Raw genomic sequence first — 14,445 nt, 5'->3', positions numbered from 1 at the left:
GCTGAGCAATGCGCTTTGCCCGTGACAGTGGGAGGGCCCAGTCCTTGGAAGTATTAGCGCGCACCTGCTTTCGAAGCATATGAGACTGGACAACCATCTTTAAATGTGACTGTGAGCTGTCAGTCATGTCATCTTGCTCCTGCAAACCCTGCCCTGTCTTCACGGTCCCATTGATCAAGACTCAGCCGCTCTTCCATCTTTGATAACTTCTGTTCCAATCATTAAGACATGTGAGTCCTTCAGCTCAATTGCAGAAGTGTTGCAGCTGTCAGAACACGTTATTTCCCCTCAGTGACATGGCTTGTCATCTGATGCTTTCTCTCTATGAAGCTCAGTGAGTGGAACACAAGCTCCTTTCCCTGGAATGAATAAGATGTTTTCTGGGGACGTCTTTCCTGACCACATTGTCTCCTTCCACTACAGTAGGAATGTCCAAAACCTTGTCACAGGATGATTTAGTCCCTTTTTTTTTTTTTTTTCCTTCTTCCCCTGGACACCTCTAGAGGATCTCCACTTAATCCTTCTCACGAATGCCTCTGATGAACACCCATCCTATTAAAGGCACAGTTTCCTGGATACTTGATGTGGATGTTTGAGTGTTTAAAATCAGATGACTTTTGCACGGACACACATGTGCAGGGAACACGTTACATCAATTTATTGAGACCCTCAGAAATGAAACACCCCCAAGCAGGGCGTGACTAGTGACCAGGAGACATGAGATGGGAGAGGGAGTGTGAAGGTGAAGAGGGAAGGGTCATGTTAATCAGGAACCACGAAGGTCATCATCCTGTTGATGATCTTGATTCCATGGAAACACGGATGTGTCTGGTCTCAGGGACTCTTTCTGTAGATGAATAAAACAGAACCAGAGGTTTAGTGGATTCAACTGTTGACAGCAGACAGGGGTGAGTGTTAGGAAGTAGGATGTCCAGGCTACAGGATCTGGTAGGCGATCCAATGTCCAAATCCTGGTGGACCTCAACACTCCACATCTGTGTGCTGTAGGTGGGGGGTCGCTGCATAACTTCCCCCAGGATATACATATGGTGGGATCCTTCATCTACAGAATGCACTCTGGGAGGAATCATTTCAGGCTGAATGTTCAAGATGGTTTACAGGACCTGTGATTGAATTACGCTCTTCACCTAATTCCAGGAGAGGGGTCTCTCTCTGGGCTTTATGAATTATATCCACCTGGAAGCTGTGGTTCTTCTTTGCTTTTAAAGATCTCACTTTAAGAAAATTTCCTTCTGAAAGGGAACATGAAAACAAATGCATGTTTCAGACGGTCTTATTGGAAGGCATTGAACAGGGCCACCAGAATTTTGTGAGATTAAACACTGGTCTTGCAGAAAATATGAGTTCTCTTTTAATCCGGTTCTCCTAGTGTGGGGATGGGTGTGGATACACACGAGGTCAGGACTGACGGGAACACTAATTAGTTTCCGCCAACTTGTGGCCATTCCTGCCTCTCTCCCATGAGTCTGGTCTGCAAGATCCCTGCAGGATAAGGCTCTCTCACCAAAGCTGCTTAGGATTAATCAAGCAACAATTTGAAATTTATTAGGGCTCAAGAGAAGCTAAGTAACCTAATGCAACGGACACAGTTCTCTGTCAATAAGATATAAGTTATTGGGACAAAAAAATAAATTGTTACCTGCAAAATTTGACAGGAATAAAATCACAGTACGTCCTTATTAACTGATTTGATGGAACTACCTTGATAACAAACCATTTTCACTTTGCTATTTCTGAAATGCTTTTTTTTTTTCCTGTCCACTGGTTAAGACAGTCATCTGGCAGAAGAACAAAAGGGTAAGAGTAAATGACCCACAGGTTATTCCCATCCGCCAGTATTTCCAAGGTTTTGGTTTTAATTTTTCTTTGTTTCTCTTTAAGTAAGGGATTATATGAAAGATTATTTATGAAGGAAGAAAGTTTACAGGAATCTGTTTCCCGAAAGCACACATACACACCACCTGATTGATATATTCCAAAAAAAAAAGTTTAATTCCATTGCCATTTTCCAGGATATTCATGACATTTTCTTCTGAAATTCTCCTTTCTCTAGTCTCCTCCTTGAACTTCTCCAAGACTCCCTCTTCAATATGATTCCCTTTGCCTGAAAAAATTACCATGCGGAAATTTAACCATGAGGACCCCTAAACATTCCTGAGTACAGAATGACCAAAAAAAAAAAATGTGGAAATCATCTTCAATTGGTACAAGTGAGTGTCTTATAGTTACCATCTCCTATGACAAAGATAGATATCTGCTGTCTTAAGAATTAAACCCATCAAAAGACACGTGTACACCAACGTTCACAGCAGCACTATTTACAATAACCAGGACATGAAAGCAACCTAGATGTTCACTGACAGGTGACTGGATAAAGAAATAGTGGTACACACATATACAGTGAATATCGTTGTTGATCCAAGCTAACTAGTGTCCGATTTTTGCAACCCCATGGACTGCAACACACCAGGCTCGTCTGTCCTTCACTATATCCCAGAGTTCCTTAAACTCATACCCAGTGAGTCCGTGCTGCCATTCAACCATCTCATCCTCTATCATCCCCTTCTCTTTCCCAGCATCAGGGTCTTTTCCAGTGAGTCGACTCTTCCCATTAGATGGCCAAAATACTGGAGCATCAGTGCTTCTAATGAATATTCAGAGTTGATTTCCTCTAAAGCAAAATCCTAAGATTGACTGGTTGGACCTCTTTGCAGTCCGAGGGACTCTCAAGAGTCTTCTCCAACACCACAGTTCAAAAGCATCGATTCCTTAGCACTCAGCCTACTTTATGGTCCAGCTCTCACATCCGTACATGACTACTGGAAAAACCATAGCTTTGTCTAGACAGACTTCTGTTGGCAAAGTAACGCCTCTGCTTTTTAATATGCTGTCTAGGTTTCTCATATCCTTTCTTCAAAGGAGCAGGCACTTTTAACTTCATAGCTTCCATCACCATCTGCAGTGATTATGGAGACCAAGAAAATAAAGTCTGTCACTGTTTCCATTGTTTCCCCATCTATTTGCCATGAAGTGATGGGACTGAATGTCATGATCTTAGTTTTTTAAATATTGAGTTTTAAGCCAGCTTTTTCACTCTCCTCTTTCTCTTTCATCAAGAGGCTCTTTAGTTCTTCTTCGCTTTCTGTCATAAGGGTGGTGTCATCTGCATATCTGAGCTTATTCATGTTTCTCCCGGCAATCTTAATCTTAACTCGTGCTTCATCCAGCCCGGTGTTTTGCATGATGTACTCTGCATGGATATAAATTAAATAAACAGGGTGACATTATATAACCTTGACGTACTCCTTTCCCAATTTGGAACCAGGCCATCCTTCCATGTCTGGTTCTAACAGTTGGTCTTGACCTGTATACAGGTTTCTCAAGAGGCAGGTCAGGTGGTCTGGTATTCCCATCTCTTAAAGAATGTCCCCCAGTTTGTTGTGATCCACACAGTCAAAGGCTTTGGCATAGTCAATAAAGCAGAAATAGATGTTTTTCTGGAACTCTCTTGCTTTTTTGATGATCCAGCCGAATGTTGGCAATTTGATCTCTGGTTCCTCTGCCTTTTCTAAATCCAGCTTGAACATCTGGAAGTTCACAGTTCATGTACTGTTGAAACCTGGCTTGGAGAATTTTAAGGATTACTTTGCTAGCGTGTGAGATGAGTACTTTATTTTTGGGGCTCCAAAATCACTGCAGATGGTGATTGCAGCCATTAAATTAAAAGACACTTACTCCTTGGAAGGAAAGTTATAACCAACCTAGGTGGCATATTCAAAAGCAGAGACATTACTTTGCCAACAAAGGTCTGTCTAGTCAAGGCTATGGTTTTTCCAGTGGTCATGTATGGATGTGAGAGTTGGACTGTGAAGAAAGGTGAGCACCGAAGAGTTGATGCTTTTGAACTGTGGTGTTGGAGAAGACTCTTGAGACTCCCTTGGACTGCAAGGAGATCCAACCAGTCCATTCTGAAGGAGATCAACCCTGGGATTTCCTTGGAAGGAATGATGCTAAAGCTGAAACTCCAGTACTTTGGCCACCTGATGTGAAGAGCTGACTCATTGGAAAAGACTCTGCTGCTGGGAGGGACTGGGGGCAGGAGGAAAAGGGGACAACAGAGGATGAGATGGCTGGATGGCATCAATGACTCAATGGACGTGAGTCTGAGTGAACTCTGGGAGCTGGTGATGGACAGGGAGCCCTGGCGTGCTGTGATTCATGGGGTCACAGAGTCAGACACGACTGAGCGACTGAACTGAACTGAACTGAACTGAGATGAGTGCAATCGTGCGGTAGTTTGAGCGTTATTTGGCATTGCCTTTCCTTGGGATTGGAATGAAAACTGATCTTTTCCAGTCCTGTGGCCACTGCTGAGTTTTCCAAGTTTGCTGGCATATTGAATGCAGCATTCTCACAGCATCATCTTCCAGGATTTGAAATAGCTCAACTGGAATTCCATCACCTCCACTAGCTTTGTTTGTAGTGATGCTTCCTAAGGCCCATTTAACTTCACATTTCATGATGTCTGGCTCTAGGTAAGTGATCACACCATTGTGATTATCTAGGTCATGAACATCTTTTTTGTACAGTTCTGTGTATTCTTGCCACGGCTTCTTAATATCTTCTGCTTCTGTTAGGTCCATACCATTTCTGTCCTTTATTGAGCCCATCTTTGCATGAAATGTTCCCTTGGTATCTCTAATTTTCTTGAAGTGATCTCAGTCTTTCCCATTCTGTTGTTTTCCTCTATTTCTTTGCATTGATCATTTAAGAAGGCTTTCTTATCTCTCCTTGCTATTCTTTGGAACTCTGCATTCAAATGGGTATATCTTTCCTTTTCTCCTTTGCTTTTAGCTTCTCTTTTCTTCTCAGCTATTTCTAAGGCCTCCTCAGACAACCATTTTGCCTTTTTGCATGTTTTTTTCCTTGGGGATGATTTTGATCACTGCTTCCTGCACAATGTTACAAACCTCCATCCATAGTTCAGACACTCAGTCTATCAGATTGAATCCCTTGAATCTATTTGTCACTTCCACTAGATAAAGCTAAAAGGTGAAATGGCTAAAGTGAAGTCGCTCAGTTGTGTTCGACGCTTTGTGACCCCATGGACTATATAACCTACCAGGCTCCTCCATCCATGGGATTTTTCAGGCAAGGATACTGGAGTGAGTTGCCATTTCCTCCACCAGGGGATCTTCCTGATCCAGGGATCAAACCGAGGTGTCCAACATTGCAGGCAGACGCTTTACCATCTAAGCCACCAGGGAAACCCTTCCACTATATAATCGTAAGAAATTTAAAATGTTAACTCCTAATAAGTTGAAGTTACTTTGAAAGGATGATAAGAGCATTCTAAGTATCATTGAGGGAACATGGATAATAGGATTTTGGTGTCTATCAGACTTTTTCCAAGACAGAGACACTCTTTTATTGATAGTACAAGACTCTGGGACTCTGGGAATACAATTGGCCATATGCATACAATTCTGTGGAACTAGGTTCTTTTATTTCGTGACCAGTGCTGCTAAAGAAAGATTTTGATTTAGTCGTGTGTTTTTAATCCCCGTTTGTCTCTCTTTGTATTGGATAAGACAAAAGTGGTGGTGGTGGTTTAGTCACTCAGTCATGTCCCACACTTGGGACCCCATGGACTGTAGCCCGCTAAGCTCCTCTGTCCGTGGGATTTTCCAGGCAACAATACTGGAGTGGCTTGCCATTCCCTTCTCCAGGAAATCTTCCCAAACCAGGGATCAAATCCAGGCCTCCTGCACTGCAGGCAGACTTTTTACTGACTGAGGTGCCAGGGAAGTCCTGGTGTATAAAAGATATTCTTCTGCAAATATAAGGTGTTCTGTGGAATCTGCTATCATTCATTGAAAGATTTATTTCCGGTTTAGCAACTGTTTACTTTCACTAACACTTGAGCATGTTACTTTATAAATGACGGGATTCCAGGGTGGGAATGGAGTGCTTTTCTCCTCTCAATTTTCGTTTTTTTAAAAAATTATGTTTTCATTTTTTAAAAAAAACACTTTAGCATTGTGGTTCAGTAAACCCATTTTGCTTTATGGAGGAAACAGTGTTAAATTTGTTATTTTCAAGCATGTTTCGTTATGAGTAAGTGTGATTTCTAAATGTTATTTTTTATCCGTGTTTTGCTTTTGGTATGGCCAGATATTCAGCTTGTTTTTCATAGTTTCTGATGTTTTCAGAAAAATCAACATATTTTCATCCCCTAAAAAAAAAAAAGAAAAATTGGTTCTTCCCTGTTAGAGTTCCAAAATTCTAGCAAGAGACTTCAACACAGTTCTTCCAGAACTGATGGAACATTTCAGTTAAATGTCACAAAAGATATAAGCAATTTGGAAAAGAAAGTTTGTGCAGAACTACTCTGTCTAAAATATTTCACAGAACAGTGGAAGAATGCCTGTACTTTAGAGCAAACCAAGATTTTCTACCTTCTGAAACTTCAAGGAAGCCTCAGAAATGACACAGCAGTAAAATCATATGGATTATTATACATTTACCATTTAAGTTAGTATAGTGTAAGAGGTAAAGAACGCGCTTGCCAGTGCAGGAGGCCTAAGAGACACGGGTTCGAGTCCTGTTTGGGAAGACGCCCCGGAGGAGGAAACGGCAACCCACTCCAGTATTCTTGCCTGGAGAATCCCGTGGACAGAGAGGCCTGGTAGGCTACACTCCATGGGGGTCACAAAAAGTCAAACATGACTGAAGCAACTTAGCAAGCAAGCACAAGCAAAAACAGAACTAGAAAGTGCTTCTATTGTTTGAATTTAGAAAAAATTTTCCTTTCAGGGGCCCTCTGAAACAAGGGTCCTAACAAATGAACTTGACCAAATACAGCTGTGACTTTGTGGTAAGGCATAAATAAAATTACCATAAAAATTGACATCTTTGGCAAGCTGTTTCAATAACAATTGCTTGTAAATTCTTGGGGCTTCACTTGATACCTTGGAAGTCACAGAGAGGAGGATTATGGTGACATGAAGCATTTTTGAAATGTGGATTTTAAATCAACCCGCCCCAGGGGACTTCCCTGGTAGTCCAGTGGTTAAGACTTTGCCCTCCAGTGGAGGCAGTGCAGGTTCGATCCCAGGTCCGGGAGCTAAGAGCCGACATGCCTGCATGTGGGCTAAGTTCCTTCTGTCCTGTCTGACTCTTTTGCAACCCCATGGACGGTAGCCCACCAGGCTCCTCTGTCCGTGGGATTTCCCAGGCAAGAATACTGAAGTGGGTTGCCATTTCCTCCTCCAGGGAACCTTCCCGACCCAGGGATCAAACCCACATCTCCTATGTCTCATGTGCCCTTTACCACTGGCGCCACCTGGGAAGCCTGTGCTTAGTGCTACTGGTCTTGTTGGCAACTCGGGTGTGGTTTCTGCAGACATTCTGAAACAGAACCTTCATTGTGTGCTTGCAGATTGACTACAGACTGAGAGAGAAACGCACAGCCAGAAATACAGACATCTGTCTGCAGGCTTCTCAGACTCCAGAGGTGGAACCTGGGTCGTCTAGGGGCACACAGTGGAGTCTGTGTCTGGCCACGGGGGTAAGTGACCCACATCAGGGACCTCTGTGAGCAAGCTTGGCTGACGTTCCAGACACCCACGGTCAGTGCTGGTTGGGACGACTCAATATTTGTCTCCATCTCCCATCCATGCACCCAATAGCTTGTGTAAGCCTCTGCTCTCTACGTTTTCTCATTCCAGGACACAAGCAGAGAAATAGCTCTTTCCGTGGGAAGTTGCCACAAAGGAAAAAAAACAAAACAGGAGTTGGCACTGAACCCCGCAAGGACACTGAAAATTTCTTCTCAGAGGTGGCATGTGGTATGCCTGCCAGAGAAGACGTCACGAGGTAAGAGCTTGATGTGATCTCTTGTACATCTCAGGGTGGGGGTCATTGAAATGTAAGTGCCTCCCGGTCAGTCGTCACTTTAGCTCACACCTGTGTGACATCCACAAGCCCTGTTGTGCCCTGGGCCCTGAACTGCATTCAAGAGTTACTTGCAAAAAAGAGACAGATGGACACTTGTCTAAACCACTCCCCTGAAGGCTTTTGCAAGAGAAAAAAGAAAGTGTGGCGGACTTGGAGACACACAGGTGCTAAAGAAACTCTTTTCATTTAGGAGGAAAAGCCAAAAGAAATAAGTAGCACAACAGAAATAAATGATTCAGGAAAGAGGGAAATAATTGCATGTAACAAATATATATTTCTCAGACCACATAGTGTTGTCAACAAATCTGAAAAAAAAAAAAAAAACCCTTAAAATTTTAATACTTGCTTGAGAAGGTTGTGTTAGTTAAGATTCTACAAAGAAAGACAACAAGTAGGACATGTATACAGTGAATATATATTATATATAATAAACATCTCTAATATACCTAGTATTTGTCATATTTATATAATATAATGGTCTTTCGTAGTGGCTCAGCAGTAAAGAATCCACCTGCCATGCAGGATACGTGGGTTCAATCCCTGGGTCAGGAAGATCCTCTGGAGAAGGGCATGGCAACCCACTCCAGTATTTGTGCCTGGAAAATCCCTTGGATAGAGGAACCTGGGGGCTACAGTTCATGGGATTGCAAAGAGTTGGACAAGACTGAAGCCCCGTAGCATGCACAGACATATGGTGTAATGTAATTTGTATAATGTATAATTCATATATAATCGACATAACAAATATTAGAGATGGGTATTATATATAAAATATATTTTTATAGTAAACATAAAGGTGTTTGTGTCATATATAAAATTTAAGCTGAACAAAGCAGAGTATTTTTGCACGCATATAGAGCAACCGACTGAAAATTTTAAATACATCCTTGTTGGCATGAAACATGACTCTAATCCATCCTTGGAAGAGCATCCCTATTTACATTTTACGACTGAGCAAACAAAAGCAAAGGCCCGAAGATATTACACGTGGCGTGTCCTTCCGTAAACGTGGGCAAGCACAGCTTTTTCAGAATTTCAAAGGAAACGCATCTAATATTCACCAGTTCCACACAAATGGCCTTGCAAGGCTCTGAATTTTCCTGTATGGGTGGATCTGTTTCATGTGAGTTTGCAAAAGGCCTGAGAGGCTAGGTGGGATGTTTCTTGGGCCATCACTTTCACGGGTAGAAAAATCTCATCCAAACCTCACATGTCCGGGCAACACTTGAGTAACAGTGACGACTGTGGTGGTTGAGAACTTGCTGTTTCTACAGTTCACCACGTAGATTGCCACACGGAACAGAAGTGTTTTTAAAAAAAGAAAAGAAAAAGAAGTTCCTGCAGAATGGTTGATCAGCAAAAGCTGGTTTTATAGAGAAGCATGAACTATGCAAAAATTAATTCAAGGCTTTTTTCCCCAATTCAGTAGTATACTCTAGGTACACAGACCTTCCTCAGAGTTAGCGCATCTCATCGCCAGTACGTGTGCTCTGTATATTTGACGTATTTGTCCTTGTAAATGTACGCCAAATATATGCATGTCTCTCTGTGTGTCTGTACATGCACGCATGCATGCCTGTGTGTGTGCTTGCTTGCATGCCCACGTGCACCCAAACAGCTTCCCATGTTGCACTTAGCATCAACTTGTAGAAAACTCCTGGTATATTAAAATTGGAGATGGAAGTCAAGAATCTCTGTTTGTTTTTGTCTTCTGTTGAGATGGGCTTTTGTTTTGCTTTGTTTTGTTTAACCTTTTACTGTGAGTTAAAGATGTCTGTTCCCTGGGTGGGGAAGATCCCCTGGAGAAGAGCATGGCAGCCCACTGCTGTATTCTTGCTTGGAGTATCCCAGAGACAGAGGAGCCTGGAGGGATACAGTCCACAGGGTCGTACAGAGTCACAAATGACTAAAGGGACTTAGCCCACAAAGATGTCTTTAACTCTGTCAAAACTCTGAGTTTTGTGGCTTTTAATGTTTTTCCTCATAGAATGTGACTGTCAAAGGAAATGCACCACAAATTGCTTTTAAAAGTACAACCCTTCACTGAATTTTAATAAACGGCAATTTTTCTTTTTCTTGATACTTTGGGAGGAAAAAAAATGTGGCTTTCCAAACTTCATTCAATACATCTTCCTGTACCTTTTAAGATTTCTTTATAAACACTCCAAATGCTTGTTTGGGTTTACTATTGATTCCTTAAAAAAAAAAAAAATTTATATATAAAACCTTCTTTTTATTGTAATTCAAATAGCTTCTCAAGTCCTCTTTCCTTGAGAAGTCAAAACTGCACAATTTTCTGCTGTTTTTCGCTTTCATTGTATCTGAAGGTGCATTTTTGACAACTGTCTTCATCGCATAAAATATCCCTGAGTGTTCTATATCTATCTTTTTTAAACATGAAGTGGCGTGTATGTATGAAAATTCCCTTTAAGCCATTCCCTGTAAAATGTTGTTCAACAAAAGGCTTTATTTTTGCTTCCCTTAACAGGTCTGGTTATGATTATATAATGGGACAGATTTAAAAGGTCCATCTTTAAACGTATTTCCATGTGCCACTCATAAAGAGAAGGGTGTTATACAGCAATTCCCACAGATGTATCCAAATCGTGAATAATTTAAATACTGAATTCCAGGAAGCAAGCAATGTGTTCCATCTTCTTTGTAGACTGGAGGCTCTTATCACTTATGGGCTAGGGATCTGTGTGGAAAAGTTAAATGAGCTCCAGTGCTTTAAGTCTAGCTGAAGCATTATGGAGGCTTCCTATTTATAACATCCTTTCAAAGAGACCTGGTAAATGGCCAAGACAGTTTTTATCCAGGGAGGCAGCATTTGGTTGAATATGGTTGGTTGATTTTTCTGCAAGGGAGACAGAAACAAACAAACAAAAGAGAAAAAAATCACTTGTTATTTTTAAAATAAATATTTCAGAGGTTTCAGTAATTTCTGTAAAATAGACTAAACCGTTTTTATTTTTACTGACTTCTCTGTAAAGTAATTCTTAAAGTTTAAAAAAAAAACATTTATTTATTTTTTTTATGGCTCACTAGAAAAGACCCTGATGCTGGAAAAGATTGAAGGCAGAAGGAGAAGGGGACGGCAGAGGATGAGATGGTTGGATGGCCTCAGCAACTCGACAAACATGAGTTTGAGCAAGCTCCGGGAGCTGGTGATGGACAGGGAAGCCTGGCATGCTGCGGTCCATGTGGTCACATAGGTCGGACACAACTGAGCGACTGAACTGAACTGAACTGATGGCTGTGCTGGGTCTTTACTGCTACACACGGGTTTTCTCTAGCTTTGGGGAGTGGGGACTCCTCTCTAGTTCTGGCTTACGGGCTTCCCATTGCAGCGACCTCTCGTCGCAAAGCATGGGCTGAATGCCTCCAGGATTCAGTAGTTGTGGCTCCCGGGCTCCAGAATACAGGTTCAATATGACTGAGTAAATAATCCATTGCATATATCTACCACACTTTCTTTATCTTTATCCATTCATCTGTCCATGGGCATTTAGGTGGCTTCCACAACTTAGCTATTGTAAACAGTGCTGTATCTTTTGGGATCAGAATTGCGCTTAAATATATGCCCAGGAGTGCACCTCACATTTCCAACAGGTTGGGTTTTTCTCTTCAATCACCCTCATGCCGTGAAGAAATTCTGCTCTTCGATTGCCAAGTGTTCAAAGATTTCCCAGGTAACTGCTTTCATTGGTTTGGAACTCAATTCTGTTTTTGACCATAGAATATAACTGATAGAACTCCAGCCTTTGAGAGTATGTTATTATTTACTCTATGACCCAGAGTCTGGCATATCATTGTGGGTGTTTCATGGGCAATTGAAGATACGGTGCATCCTACACTTGGGTGAATGTTCATTTGATGAGGTTCTGTTGTACCAGTGAGTGAAAGAGGAGGGCCGGCCTCTGAATCAGTAATGACAGATTTGTGTATTTTCCACTTGAGATCTCTTTGAACGGTGCTTGTCTATTTTGAATCTGTTATTTGCGTACATATATTTGCAATCTTTTTATAACTTGCCTGTTGATTTAAGGGCCTTGTCATTAGGAAATGTCCATTCTTATGCTTAGTGAAGTGACAGTCACCCAGTCTTGTCTGACTCTTTGCCACCCCACGGACTGTATAGAGATCTTCCAACCCAGGGATCGAAGCCAGGTCTCCCGCGTTGCAGGCAGATTCTTTACCATCTGAGCCACCAGGGAAGCCTGAGGCCTCCTTTGTCTACTGTTAATACAGCTACTTCAGCTTTTTTATAGTTGAAAGTCCCTGGCTCAAACGGTAAAGAATCCACCTGAAATGGAGAAGACCCGAGTTCAACCCAGAAAGATCCCCTGGAGAAGAGCAAGGCAACCCACTCCAGTATTCTTGCCTGGGAAATCCCCTGGACAGAAGAGCCTCATGTACTCCAGTCCACGGGGTCGCAAAAAAAAAAAAAAAAAGAGAGACGGAGAATGAGAAGATGGAGACAGAGGATGAGATGGTTGGATGGCATCTCCAACTCAATGGACGTGAGTTTGAGCAAGCTCTGGGAGATGGTAAAGGACAATGAAGCCTGGCGTGCTGCAGTCCATGGGGGTCACAAAGAGACAAGACTTTGTGACCAAACAACAAATAAAAAACAGCTTTCTTATGCCTCTTGTTTCCACAGTAGACTTTCCTATGCACTCAATTAATTAATCTGACCACGTTGGGTCTTAGCCATATGACGTGAGATGTAGTTATGGTGCACAGGATCATAGTTGAGCCTCATATGAGCCTCACCTCATAGTAGTTGAGTCCCCTAACCGGGATCAGTAGTTGAGACTCCCAGGCTCACTTGCTGTGTGGCATGTGGGATCTCACTCCCTTGACCAGAGCTTGAATCCACGTCCCCTGCAGTGGGAAGCAGATGCTTAAGCACTGGGTGGCCCGGGAAGTCTTCCCATGCACTTATTTCAAACTTTCAGGAGACCATGTCCATTTAAAAGGAACACTTCAGTGAGCCTGGAGATAGTAACCACACGCTCTCCGCGACGAACCTTGCACAGAATACCCCCAGCATCCCAGACTGTCCCCACAAGCCCTTTTGCAAACACATCCTCCTACTGTTTGTAGCCCTCAGGCAAGCAATGATGTGTCTTCTGTCACCAGACACAGTAGGTGGGACATTACACAACATCAAATGGAGGAAGTAAGACAGCATGTACTTGTCCATGTTTGCCTTCCTGCCTCACCAGTTTAGTTTAGAGAACGGCAAACACTGATGTGCCCAGCCACCCTGAAGCTACCTCTTCATGTGTGCTAAGTCACTTCAGTCTTGCCCCACTTTTTGCAACCCCATTGACTGTAGACCCCTCTCCTTGTAGTTCAATCGGTAAAGAATCTGCCTGCAGTGCAGGAGACCCAGGGTTCGATCCCTGAGTCGGGAAGATCCCCTGGAGCAGGAAATGGCAACCCACTCCAGTATCCTTGCCTGTAAAAACTCACAGACACAGAAGCCTGGTGGGCTGCAGTCCATGGGGTCACAAAGAGTCGGGCAAGGCTGAGCAACTAACACTTTGACTGCAGCCCACCAGGCTCCTCCGTCCATGGGATTCTCCTGGCAAGAATACTGGAGTGGGTTGCCATGCCCTTCTCCAGGGGGTCTTCCTGACCCAGGGATCGAACCCACATCTCTTGCATCTCCTGCACTGGCAGGCAGGCTCTTTACCACTAGCGCCACCTGAGAAGCCCATATCGAAACGTAGGTAATCCCAAAAAGTATCTCACAGAACAGAATTCAATGAGGCTGTCTGTAGTAAATTAGAAAGCTTAATATCCTTTTTCAATAACAAAATAAACCTTATATGTGCCCTGATGTAAACAGCACCGCTGCTAAGTCGCTTCAGTAGTGTCTGACTCTGTGCGACCCCATAGATGGCAGCCCACCAGGCTCCCCCGTCCCTGGGATTCTCCAGGCAAGAACACTGGAGTGGGTTGCCATTTCCTTCTCCAATGCAGGAAAGTGAAAGGTGAAAGTGAAGTCGCTCAGTCGTGCCCGACTCCTAGCGACCCCATGGACTGCAGCCCACTAGGCTCCTCCTTCCATGGGATTTTCCAGGCAAGAGTGCTGGAGTGGGCTGCCACTGCCTTCTCCGATACAGCATTAACTGGCTTGTTCTAAAAATCATGTCACATGAAATAAACACTGGATTAAAGCATGTAAACAAAACAGAAGGTTAGCTAAAACATATCCAGTTTGTGATGTGACCAGCAAGCTGTCACAATGAATTTCCCAGTAACACACAAAGAGGACTACCGATACACAAAATAACATGGACGAATCAAAAAAAAAAAAAAAAGATAAGGAAAGAAACAAAACACCGTATAACAAAGGTAGAGAAGCAACAGGCGATCCCCATAGAGAAGCAACTATTTGGGGTCAAAAGAGTCAGACACAACTGAACTGACTCAGCATGCATGGGTGCATAG

General features: G+C 42.9%; 1 pseudogene; it reads right to left on the bottom strand.

The window, feature by feature from the left end:
- Positions 1–3,452: 3,452 nt before the first annotated feature.
- LOC128069679 (uncharacterized) overlaps positions 3,453–14,445 on the bottom strand; it is a 172,252-nt pseudogene continuing 161,259 nt past the window's right edge.

Source organism: Budorcas taxicolor, chromosome X (assembly GCF_023091745.1).
Source record: "Budorcas taxicolor isolate Tak-1 chromosome X, Takin1.1, whole genome shotgun sequence".
In the NCBI taxonomy this organism is placed as follows: Eukaryota; Metazoa; Chordata; class Mammalia; order Artiodactyla; family Bovidae; genus Budorcas; species Budorcas taxicolor.
The sequence above is the reverse complement of the archived record's forward strand: the minus strand, read 5'-3'. Positions and strand labels throughout refer to the sequence as shown.